Source organism: Haemaphysalis longicornis, unplaced genomic scaffold (assembly GCF_048455015.1).
Source record: "Haemaphysalis longicornis isolate Haplotype H1 unplaced genomic scaffold, Haemaphysalis longicornis Haplotype H1 scaffold_4, whole genome shotgun sequence".
Taxonomy (NCBI): Eukaryota; Metazoa; Arthropoda; class Arachnida; order Ixodida; family Ixodidae; genus Haemaphysalis; species Haemaphysalis longicornis.
The window spans coordinates 102,602,587-102,614,944 of NW_027526361.1; the positions used below are offsets into that span (position 1 = coordinate 102,602,587).

Here is a 12,358-nt window from a genome sequence, read left to right on the forward strand (position 1 = left end):
TTTGCTGTATTCCCCCACCAGAATCGCGAACGGAAAAGAAACCTCGCATTGTCAGCCCGCCTCGTCTGCAGTCTGTTTGCTAGGGCCACAAATCGGTGACGTCATATCACGTGGTACACATTTCACGGTCCGAATCAGTGACTTCGTCCACCGCGTGAATCGGCCTTAACCCACCAGCCCTGCACCTCGCGCTCACGACATAAGCTGGGAAGGCCGATGTGGCCATGTGGTTGAGCAAATTGAGAGGAGAAAAGGCAAGAGGGTGAAACCTCCAAGGCCAAGCAAAACGTGACACGGTGATAAAAAAAGGGTGATAAAGAAAGAAACGGAGCAACCACGCGGCTTTGAAAGACACCGATACACAGAGAGACGAGAGCAGAGAAACAGTGTCGTGAAAGGTAGGAACTTGGGTCGCGCGAGCAAGGAAAGCAGAGTGCAGTAACCGCTGTAGGATTACGTCGTATTTGTTCTCATGTTCATCAACTTGATGGGAGCTGCAAAGTCACGGTTCGCCAGCCACCTGTACTGACTTCTTGCGGTTGGCACGTTGGCGTACTGCTGCCGTGAGGGGCCGCTGAAGGTTAACCCCCAGTCGCTAATACCCGCCTGCTTGCTTTGCGTCTGTTCAGCAAGTGTCTGGCCCACCTTCGGATCTTTGCACATCGAGCAGCATCAAACGGGTTAAGAATCCAGAAAGGTCAGCACAGGGCGGCGAAGCGGTGTAAAAGAGGACAAAAAAGCCGGTTTACCCCCGCCAGGGTCCGCTGTATCAAGCGAACCGCCTGCCCCGAGCGTTGCATACTCGGGGTTTTTAATGCGTTGTTTCTACGGGGGTTTGCAGGGACCACGGCGACATGTCATAAAAAGCGGGTCGTCGCAAGACCGCAGGACGTATCATCGGGGTTCCACTTAACGAAAAATGGACAGGGGTGAGACAGCAAAAACAGATTTGGGAGCAGTTTTTACGAGCAGCGAAATTTCGATTTTGGAGCAGAAGAACCTTGATTTGGAGAAGTTAACGATGTTTATTATGTCGTCTTAAGAGCCAAGGAAATAAAATTTTTGGCAAGTCGGGGTGACAAGTGCACTTTTAAATCGTTTTTGAAGGTACATAAAACTGCAACAGCAGTCGGAGAAAGCTTTTCTTTCTAACAAAGTACCGCAAGGTACGAACTGCACTACCTTTTTACAAGCTTTTCAAATTCTGAGGCTTTAGCCAGCATAGAGTTGTTGAAAATATCAAACTTAGAAACTCAGCAACTGTAAGGTGTTTTTATTATCATTTGAATGCTGAAATCATTTTTGTAATCTCAGACGGTGATGTATGCACAAGTGTATAGCCATGGCAAAAGTTGTGAAAAGCAAGGTGACGGTTGTGCCACTCACAGCACCCTCCCATTGCAATCCCCGAGAAGCACGTTCACCACGATCGCAATTTGAGCAAGTGCGGCGGCCGCTTTTCTGATGGAGGCAAAAAGCAAAAACGCCCGCGTGATTGAGATTTCTGCGCACATTAAAGATTCCCAGGTGGTCAAAATTATTCCGGAGCCCTCCACTACGGTGCGCCTCATCGCCTGCGTTGCGTCGGCACACTAAACCTCATAATCAATAAACTCGAGTAACGTTGCTATTTTTAGCCACCTCACTTTTGACAATAAATCTCACTTCATAGAGATAAATTATTATTACTAGCGTCCAATAATAACCAGTCCCACTATCGGACGCTGCTTAACATTTCACGATGATGTAGCCTGTGCCGCAACTTCTGTCGTGTCGATCGTGCCATTCCCGCTGCTCGCTCGCAAGCTCGCTCTCGAACACAGCAATAACTCGGCGCTCCAAAGTTTGCTTCACGAATGCACTGTACCTCACACAAGGATGAACTACGTCAAAGCGCGGCCGCCATGTTGTTTTCAATTAGCTCCGTCTTTCAAGCCGCGCAACTTCCCGAAACAAACCATCCGATAAAATGAAAACCCAGCCACCCGCTTAATCTAAACCAGAGTAGAGATTGGTGAAATGAACTGAGTGCCTGAACAACGAGTGGCCACTTCGCCCAGCACCATGTTTTCCATTCTCCTTTCTACGATGGCGGCGCCCAGTGGTGCCGTTTCGGAGATACGGCGCTCCCAAACTTGACATTTTTTCATCAACTTGCACGAATAGTTTGTCGCCTCAGCTGACATAACTATTTTTCTACGGCACTTTGCAATGGTTTTCAATGAGAAAACTTCAGAAAAGCACAGAATATAACAAGTGCAACTCGCCAATGTGAGGTCGGAAAAAGACTATCACTGGGACATTTTTTTTCATGATGCACGTTTTTTAGGGCGCAGCCCTTTGGCCGCTGTCTCTGGGCTGAGCTTGTTGTCGGCGAAACCGAGGGAATGATGGCCTGGACCGACGAGTGAAAGAAAAAGCGAACGATGAAAGAAAGCAAAGGAGGAGAGTGATGCGAAATTGGGAGGGTAAAGCAGTTCGCCGTGGCATCGTGAGCGAGTGCTCTTCAAAGTGTGCGGTGGTGGTGCGGAGGGGGCAGTATGCTGTGCCCGCACGAGGCGCTCGAGGGCGCAACGCTTGGCAAAAACGCGAGGGGGGCATGCGCGTGTCTATGATGTGCGTTCGCTTAAGATACAGTTCATGGTTCCTTCCCGAGACGCACTTTGCACCGCCGACGCAGAGGCTCACCATAGTTGCCATCGAGAGAACCCACGAGTGAGTGCTGCCTCAGTGCACTGCTGCTGCACCCAAATATCGCGTTAGCAGGGGTGGAACAGGGTCCATGGGTTTGGGAGCAGTCCTGGGAGCAAGCAAAAGCGCCTTTTGTAGCAGGCTGGGAGCAGCCAGAAAAACCTTTTGGAGCAGCGAGTAACACAATTTGGAGCAGATGTAGCACGATTTCACGGCATTACGGTGCCTCCCAAACCTCCCTGCAGGCCGCTGTGCCAACTCCAGCCAAGTTACCTTTTATCTATCTACTATTTAGGCGTTCTACCGTGCACTAGAATCTACTCCGACTCAGCAACGTAGTTCTACTATATCTGGAGGTTTTACAACATGCAAAGTTATCTACTTTCGGCCCCAGCGAGCACGCCTCAATATCACTGTTGAAGGGTCAAACCTCATGTCCAGAACCAAAGGGGAGTAGATAACAGGCCTTGCTTCGCGTCCAGTAAACGGTAGTGTTTAGAGGAACTCGCGGTGGCATTCTGTAAAACAAGGTGTTTGCTGACATTTTTTCTATGGAACCGCATTTTTAGTGCGTGCGATGCTGAATATTGAATTTTGGGCCATTCTTCACTGAGCAAAGCAAACCCCAAAGTTCACAGGCGAAAAAGATTAATTACCTCAGAACAAAAGCAAACTGAACTAAAAGCGAGGGAAAGCGTCCCCGACCCTGTTGGTTCAAGACATGCAGCTACAGATAGTTGCAGGCAGCAAAGCTAGAATCGCCAAAAATGGGCGAATAAATTGATGTTCACTTCCAAAAACTAAATTTTTTCTTCTAAACATTATTCTATCTGTTTGCTATGAGCCAGAAAAACATTTCGCTTTTGGCCGTTTTCCATCGATTGTGGCGCAGCGGACGCACCGGGAAACTAAACCTTGCAAATGCAGCACAAAGAAATACAAAGAAAAGGCGGAGACGGTGGGTTGTGCCAGCTGCCTTACAGCTAAGCCAAAGCCAACTACCGTAGCTGCTACAGTAGTTTGAAAGCGAAATTGATGAAAGCGAAAACACGATTTTCAGCCCCATTTTTGGGTGCTGGGCATCAATCATGGCGGTCGTATCTCGTGGCCCAATTCAGGTACTGCAGTGCAGGATGGTGCTGATAAACGAGTTTGGCGCAAGAGGGTCAGTTTGGCACAGGAAGGCACAGGCAAACAAGTTTGGCGCTCAATGGGGCAGCTGTTCCACCCCTGCATTAGGGAGTATCGTGATCGCCAGGCAATTTTTTACTGATTGATCAATCCCTCAAACCGCTAAAAACAGCGTCACCTTGGGTGTGCTCAAAAATTATGCTTTCAAGTTGGAATTTTCCTTCCCACAAACTGACGTGCGCGACAAAATTGCTGTCTTTAAGAGTGTTTTGGAGCAGTTTGGCACTATTTTTGCAATTTTCAAGCTTCTGGAGCACCTTGGCGCAGGAAAACTGATTTGTATCAAAACTGCGCAATATGCGCAGCTGTCTCCCCCATGAATGGGGGGGGAACACATCCTCATTCAGTGGCAAATAAAACCAGCATACTGTACCAGTTATTTAAAAAGTCATGAGCCCTCCTCTCCTCTTTTTTTGTTCTTTATGGTTTGCATGCCTTTGTTCAATTCGTTTGTCAAAAAAAAAAGAGTAGCTTGCGTAAGTTTATATTTTCTCACGTTTCCTCACTTTCTGAATGTTCAAAGGTGCACCGATAAATTACCTGTACAAGCGCACGGGACAAGAAAGCACCACTTCAGTGGGAAAGGGCATGAGTCACGTCACACACAAACAGTGCGGGCACCTTGCACATGCACCCATGGTGACGCAGTGCATGAGTTGGTCTACAAAGCTGCGCCCCGTGTTCAAGTGGGCAGTCTGTGATGGCGAGTCCAACATCGGTGCAAGCCACCTGCAACGAATGCAGACGCCCGTCTGCAAGGGTCCTACCCACAACCACACTTCCCGCACTAGCAGGGAGCAATCGTCACCTAGCGGGAGAGGTCACAATAAACGACAGAACTTTTCGTCGGAGCCAGGTCCCACAGAATAAAATGTGCTCTCCCTCCAAGACCCCCCCCCACCCTCTTGGTGTGCTACACAACCGTTCTTCCTAACGATCCCCGCAACGGGGCTTGCTCCGCTCCAATCTTGCTGGAGTGAGTGTCTGCGTACCCACCGGACTGGTCCCTCCTCCCTCGGCACTACTGGTGGTGGCTGTGCGCCTTCTCCTCGTGGACTTTCTTCTGGAAGCGGTGCGGGAAGGCCTCGGGGCAGAAGCGGCAGCGGAAGGGCCGCTCCCCCGTGTGGGTGAACACGTGCGTGGCCAGGGTGTCCTTCTGGGCGAAGGCCCGGGGGCACAGGTGGCAGCGGTACGGGCGCTCGCCCGTGTGGATGCGCAGGTGGGTCACCAGGTTGCCCTTCTCGGCAAAGGCCTTGCCGCAGTGGCTGCACTGGAAGGGGCGCTCGCCCGTGTGCTTGCGCTGGTGGACCCTCAGGTTGCTCGGCCGCGGGGTCGTGAAGCTGCACTCCGGGCACTGCAGCAGCCGGCTGCCCGGCAGGGGGACGGCCAGCCCCCCGCGGCCGCTCCAGAAGGGGGAAGAGCCTGCAACTGGGAGAGGGGACGAAACTGAGTGCCCTACTGCTCTGTGACGCAGAATGACGAGCGAAGCTGTTGTGCTTAGTGTTAGAGTAGTCGTATACCCGTGCCACACGTGCACGAAAAATGACATTAAGTGCTTAAGGCCTTAAAGGGCTGGTGAAGAGCTTTTCAAAAAAAATTTGTTGGGGGCATTACTTTATGGTTTTCTTGACGCTCAATTCGAAAAACATGTTTATTTTATGTGTAAATACACCCAAACCACCTTTTTTCGTCAAAATAAACGACGCCTGCCCGGCGGCGCGGTCAGAGCACTGGCTGCCTTTCAGGATTGGCCGGCTGCAGATGACGTCACATGCGGAAGTGCCGGCGCTGCCGTGACTGCTCGGCCTGAAGATCGCATCGACCTCATTCTGTTCCCGTTCAGATACGGGCCAGAAGGACCTCTGGTGAATGGAGGGTTCACACAATCTTTCCTTAGAATATGAGAGCCTGAGGGAAGTATAAGCGCAACAAGTTCGCTCGCGGCGAGCTTGAGAATGAGGTTCTCCCCCGACGACTCATGGCCGACGTATGCTTCTCGGGTGCAGGGAAGTTGTGCAGATATTGGTTCGCCGCTTTTACCACCAGCGCTAGTCACAACTCCTGGCACATTTCTTCGACACACCATCATCCCCTTCTTCGCATGTGCGACTTTGTTTTTGCATTCGGGCAGGCGGTACAACAAGCTGTGTGCAGCAGCTAGCGAGCGGCCGGTCGCTGCGTCGCGCGGAGGTGCTGGTGCCGGGTCGCTGCGCGGCCGGTCAGCGGAACGTGTCAGTGCTGCACAAACGCAGTTTTAGAATAGGAGAACCGAACTGTTGTGGTCACCCGAAAGGTAGCGGAACCAAAACGCAGCACACTTGTCGCCGACGAACTTTAGAAAAACACCTTCCCGAACAGCTCCAGCCAGCTTCGGTTGCACGGATCGCCTCGGAGGTTGGGAACTTTATGCTTAGCACCGAGACCGATATTTGGTCACTGCTACCTCTACAATCGCGAATGACTATCCTTAAAACAGTATTTCACCGCACTATCATCCCATTTCTCGCGTGCGAACCTTATTTTCACGTTGATAGTCATTCTAGCCATCGGTGCTATGTTCATTCTTGCGCGCAGGTAACGCCATCCGTCGGCCCCTCGCCGCATCTCGTGCTCGGGGAGGTTGCTGCCGACGACGCGCTGCGCGACCGGTCGGCGCTCCGCATCGCGATACAAATTCGATCACCTCTTTCAAAATCACCTTGGATGACAATCCCTAGCACAATTTTTCACCACACTATTCATCCACTCTCTTGCACGTTCACTTGCTTTTGGCGACGGCCTTGATTCTGGCCGGCAGCGAAGAGCGGTCGCTGCCGCGGCATGCGTGGTGCGTGCGAGCCGTTTCGTGCGCCGTACGGGAATGCACGACCGGCGAGTGTGCGGAGCGCTTCCGCGCGCAGAAAACGCTTCATGCTTTCAGCTTGCTTGATTTCTTCTTAAAATCTAGCTACTCAGCTCAGTTTCCGTCACAGCCAACAACGTCGATCGGCTAACGAGCAAGAAGTTCGCGAAGCCCTGAGCGCTGCGGTCCCACGAATTTTTTAATCCCCTTATAATAATGGGTCAGGAACTAGGGGTACCTGCATATTTGTTCGAGCCAGTCTCTTCGCGTATGAAGCACAGAGCACCCGACGACACGGCCGGCCCTGCGACTACTCGTGAAGGCAATGTAGTAGCCACGGGCGCTCGGGTAGGAAATCTCTGGTATCTAGGAGTCGCTTTAGGGAAGCACACAGTAGCATTACGGTTGAAAATCGACGCGGTAGCAACTCTACACAATTGAGATTAATAAAGGGCACATTGCACGTCTGCTTAATTCGGAACTTCGCTGAGAAAACTGGGACACAGCGAAGCGGCGGCGCACGCCGCTGGCCGTCTTCCGAATATGACGCTACTTCCGGTCGCTGCCTCTCGGTTTCTCGGTGTTCCGGCGGCACAGCCGCGAGCAGTGGGCGGGGCGTCGGGTCAACTTTATCGACGAATATCTCAGTCCCCAAGCGAGATATGACGAAAATTTTTTTACAGTCATGAACTATCCAACATACTAATTGTAAAAAACAAACATTTACCCACTTTCAAAACCACTTCACCAGCCCTTTAAGAAACCCAATGGCATTATTTGGGCGGGCCGTGCTACACGCCGAAACGCAAAGCCATTAAATTCGTTCGGCATGATGGCGATAATGACCAGAAAGCGAAATGCACCCGTATTTTAGAAGTCTTCAACAGGGAGAAAAACTTCTTAGAAGGGTTCAAAATGTTTTTTGCGAAAGAAAGAGTCATGAGAAATAGAGTTTTCTAAGAAATGGTTTGAGCCGTTTCAAAAAGTGGCTTCAGCAGCTGCCGTCGCCTGCCAGCGGTAGTTAAACCGGAAACATTCAAAACAACGAGTAACAGGACGTTCTGCCTTTTGCCGCTGTTTTAGTGAAGTTCGCCTTCTTCAGAACTTTGCCACCAAGAGTGCACAAAAAATTGCCTCATTTTGAAGTTCAGCTTCGTTTTTGCGTAAACACTCTGGCGCTGAGAGTTTCGTGACGACTAATCAGTTGTGTAGAGCTTTTAAAACAAAAACGACATTAGAGCGAATTGCATTAAATTTTTCTGCATAGCAGTGAAGTAAAGGCATTAAGGCTTTCAGCACTTAATGTCATTTTTCGTGTATGTAGCTCCCGTAAAACAACAGTTACAGCCGTTTTCAATAACCATACTCCTTCTGTAGATGCCTGGGCATTGACAGGAATTCTGTAGCCCTTACAATATCACTGTGAACAATTATGTAGACTAAATAAAACTCGGCGTAATAGTGGAGTTCTCTTACCGGTTAATTGCCAATAATTTGTTTCGGGGCACGTTCGATAACACAAGAGTTAGCCATTTTCTGCACTCACACTCCCTTGGTGGATGGCGATGTTTCACTGTGCAACACGTAATGTGGAAAAGCCAGAACACAAGCTTACACCAACATCCTTAAAGTTGGCTTCACCTCTCAACACATATGCATGGCTAGGAAGACATCCTTCCGAGGCAACTTGCGCTGTCATATCAAGACTAAAGGTGCCGGGACCTTTTTAAGACTTTTTTATGAGTTTTTTCTGTACTAAGAACCTTTCCGTGCGCAGCGCCCAAACTCGCTCAAGTGAGAGCATGACACAATACCAACAGAGAATGTCGTCAGGGCCAGCCCTAGAACAGCTTCACTCTTAAAACCACGAGCCCTCCCGCCGACGAACACAGGGCCTGTGTTTGCAGCGACATTTTATAGATAATAGTCAATCTCGGGATACCTAGGCATTATAATTTTGGTCTGTTTGTCTGTCCCTCAACCCGGCCTTCTGGCCAAAGTTTAAACCATTCATAAAAAAGAAGCATCTATTGGCTGAACCACTCTAAACAACTAAATATGCTAGCCCAAGTTATACATGTTAGCGTTATTTATCCCAAAGAAAACCTCAGGCACATTTGAGGCGGAAGTAACCAGTAGGTACCACGTTCTTTTAGTAAACTACACACCTTGGGTTGGCTTTTATAATATTAAGTGAAAAAAGAAACTAAATGCAGAAAGTATTCAGCTTGTGCGCGGTAAAAGCACCAAAAAAAAGCATAGCTTGCACTCCTGCTATTCTAGGCAGAGCAAGAAACAAGAGAAAAGTGAGGGGATGGGCGTGAGCAGTGCACAGGAGGAAAAGTTGAATTGCATTGAACAAACCTCCGTTCAACTCATTGCAAGAGAAGCGAGAGGGTAGGAAATGGTGTGAGGGGTGTGAGCAGAGAATGGAGAAGGAGTTGCAAGGCAGCGGCAGCAGACGGCTATAGTCTTTCAACGCAGTGAAACAAAAGCAGATACGCAGCCAATTTTTCGGAGACTGTTTTATAGCCCACCTGAATAACCCGTGTCCTCAATTCACCTTTAACAAATGAACCACACAAAGTTCCATCCACGGCCAGCCAACATAAAGCTGTTGTCTTCCCAACAAACGTTAACGAACAATGAAACAATTAGGCCAGCTTCATTTGTGGCTGCATTGCGAAGTGTCTTCCCTGTGATTGATCAGTTGTTTGGCAAACTATAGAGTCTTAAGTTATTGGTAGACGGCAGAAGAGAAGAAAACCTTATACATCGACCATGGCAACTCTATATACAGCTACCGCGATGTACAGCTACTAGTTTGCAGTCTGTGTTCGTGCTGCCAGCCCTCAAAACTATAGCTTTTTGCTTGTTTGTTACTACGGACTGTTTCTATAAAAGCATTAGTCAACTCAGTAGGTCAAAAACCAGAAACAGCACACAACGTGGCCAACGAATTATTCACAGACACACACAAAAAAGAGGCCAACGTCTCAAACAATACAAAAAAAAGGTTAAAGAATGATCAAACTGCCAGGATATTTCTCAGAAAAGGTCCCACAATCAAAGTAAAGCAACTGAGTGGAAAAAAGAATTGAACGAATGAGGATCTGGTTCGGAATCAAACGCAGGGCCTCCATCCCCACAGTGACTCAACGGCTGCAGCTAACTCAAGGTGAACCCACAGAATGTGCTGTGGCCTTGGAAACGCATATACCAGGCCTTAGATTTGTAGTTCAGGCATGCTAAGTAGAGAACTAGCAATAGAGTGAGTAACAATGTGTGTCTCTGCAAAATGCCTGCTTTGATAGGTGTTCGACAACAGTGGCCCTATGCGGCATCTAGTGAAACCTGCAATCACACTTTGTCCCAACAGCTGGCGAGTGAGCAGTACGAAAATGCGGAAAGAGAAAGGTGCAATGGGGAAATGGTAACGACAGGACGTGCGGCAATGGCACATTAATGCATTTCCGCCTAACTACACCATAAAGTGTCTCCATAATTTTTAGTTTGTTCACTTCATTATAAACACACTACCAATCCCTTAAATTTATCCCCAATGGCTTGCCAGTATGTTATCATAGGCAACATAAAGAAATTAGCTGGGAGGGTGGTATGTGAAAAATTTCACTTTCAGCCCTGCTTTTCTCATTAGAATGCGCGTAAACGACTATTAAGGCGTAAAACCTGGCTCATAAAGTCAAAACAGCCAACGCTGAAAACCCATTTATGTGTCCCTTTATGTTACAAGATGCTAAATAGGCTAGGAGGCATATGCACAGCTATATCCAAAAGCAAAGACTGGAGAAACGGCTGCCACGATAGAAAATTAACCATCACAACAACAAAATTTTTCATTGATATGTGGCACCCTTCCTACACTACCCAAGTGCTTCAATTAAACATGTCCACTTAGACAGCTGAGCCCACCAGACTAACCACAAGAGGACAACACACGAAGGGAAACAACACGGCAGTCTGTAACAAATATGCGACAAGCTCAAGCACTGTTGAAGGTGGCAGCAATGACACACATGCTGCACTTAGCGGTGTAACCAAATGTTGCTAGAACCATCACTTGTTATGCAGCAACTACACTCCAAAGTGGAACAGCTGGCACATTTCTTCTCAGTGGATGTCACTGCTAAGCTCGGCACTTGGTAGGACTGAAGGTGACCACATTGAGGAGACGCTTTGGCTGCTCGGTCATGCATAATGAACATGAAAATCGGGCCCAGGTCCAAATTCATACGGTGGATCTTTCCGTCCCAGCGGGTCAGAGCTCCACTGGCGAGACTGATGCCTGCAAGTACGAAGCACGACATACGCAGCCGCTTCAGTTTCGCGAATTCCCAAAGCGTATTCTACAAGTCGCTGTGCCGGCCGAGTGTGCGTTCACGACGGCACATTTTGCTTCCGACAAATCACAATTGCAACCAGCAGCTTAATACAGGGTTCGAGTTGTGTGTGCTTCAGTCTTTAGAAGCTTGCCCTCCAAATGAATCACGATAGCTGAAAGAGAGAGCACACTTTTACGGAAAGCACAGGAACTTTTTACTACAGCCAGCGCGGAAATGACGCTGGAGAGATCACCGACAGGTCGTTAATTACATCTTGAGCAGCCCGCTGGCGGCAGTTCCGTGAGCGCTGTCGGGTTTGAGAAGTGCGTATTACGAAACCCAAGCGTCAAAATGAACCGCGTTAGAACTTACCTTGCGGAAAACGCCTGCAACAAAAACAGTCACGGCACAGTCACGGCAACTTGAACGATTATAGCGGGTGTCGGCCCCGCTTTCCCAGCGTACCACCGCATGCAATTATGAATTCTCTGAGCTTACCGAGGCCTTGGGCAAAACATCGGCACATACGTACACTGCCGGGAGCGAAAAAAACTAAATTGGTACGCATCAAAAGCTCGGTTGCACCACAGTCCACTATCTTCGTTGTTTTGTCGTAAGCATCGTAAGCTTGGAATGAAGCAAGCAGTGCGGCAAAGAGCCGGGTTTGACACTTCGTAGTCCCCACGAACTGTATGCCTCGCCAGAGTTAAGCAGCGTAAGCACGCGACTTTCATTTACTGGGGCATCCGGCCAGCGAACATCTCACCAAAGAGTCCTTCAGTGTTTCTGAAATACTGGCGTATGCTAAAAGAAATTCAAATTCACTTGTCAAATTATCATAACAAACACTAGCGTCAGTGTAAACATCATGGAGGAAAGAATACTCAGGAGAGGCCCCTAGCATCCCAATGCATTGCGAAAAGTGTGGAGGAAGTTACGTCATTTTTCTTGAGCCCATGGACAATGTTGCTTACTCGTTTACAACTGCGACGGCCAAATTTGGGCAAATAGAACGGACAAATTTTTAAGGCGCTTGGTATGTCGCTGCCTCGCTACGCTTGCAAACCAACGCAGTCGCTACGACAAACGTTTTTAAATTAGGCCAGTTTGAAAACTCTGCCGTCGGAGGCGTCTGCGTTCGCCATCCCGCGAGCCTGTTGCTATGACAACGAGAAACGCTACTTTGCCAGGCTTAAGAGCTGAAAAATCGTCCTTCTATCTCAAAAACGAAGGCCGTTTTTCGATTGAAACTTTGGGTGAGGGTTAGAATGGGCAAATTGAAGGCGAAATC

At 48.9% G+C, this 12,358-nt stretch overlaps 1 pseudogene across 1 annotated transcript in view; it reads right to left on the bottom strand.

The window, feature by feature from the left end:
- The window catches only part of LOC144179199 (uncharacterized), a 78,647-nt pseudogene extending 66,718 nt beyond the window's left edge, over positions 1 to 11,929 (bottom strand). The window contains exons 1-4 of the transcript XR_013324182.1: positions 11,600 to 11,929; positions 10,980 to 11,030; positions 4,879 to 5,310; positions 2,689 to 2,800 (exon numbers count right to left, since the gene is read on the bottom strand). The product of XR_013324182.1 is annotated as an uncharacterized LOC144179199 (transcript). The remainder of the gene's footprint in view (positions 1 to 2,688; positions 2,801 to 4,878; positions 5,311 to 10,979; positions 11,031 to 11,599) is intronic.
- Between the last annotated feature and the right edge of the window lie 429 nt (positions 11,930 to 12,358).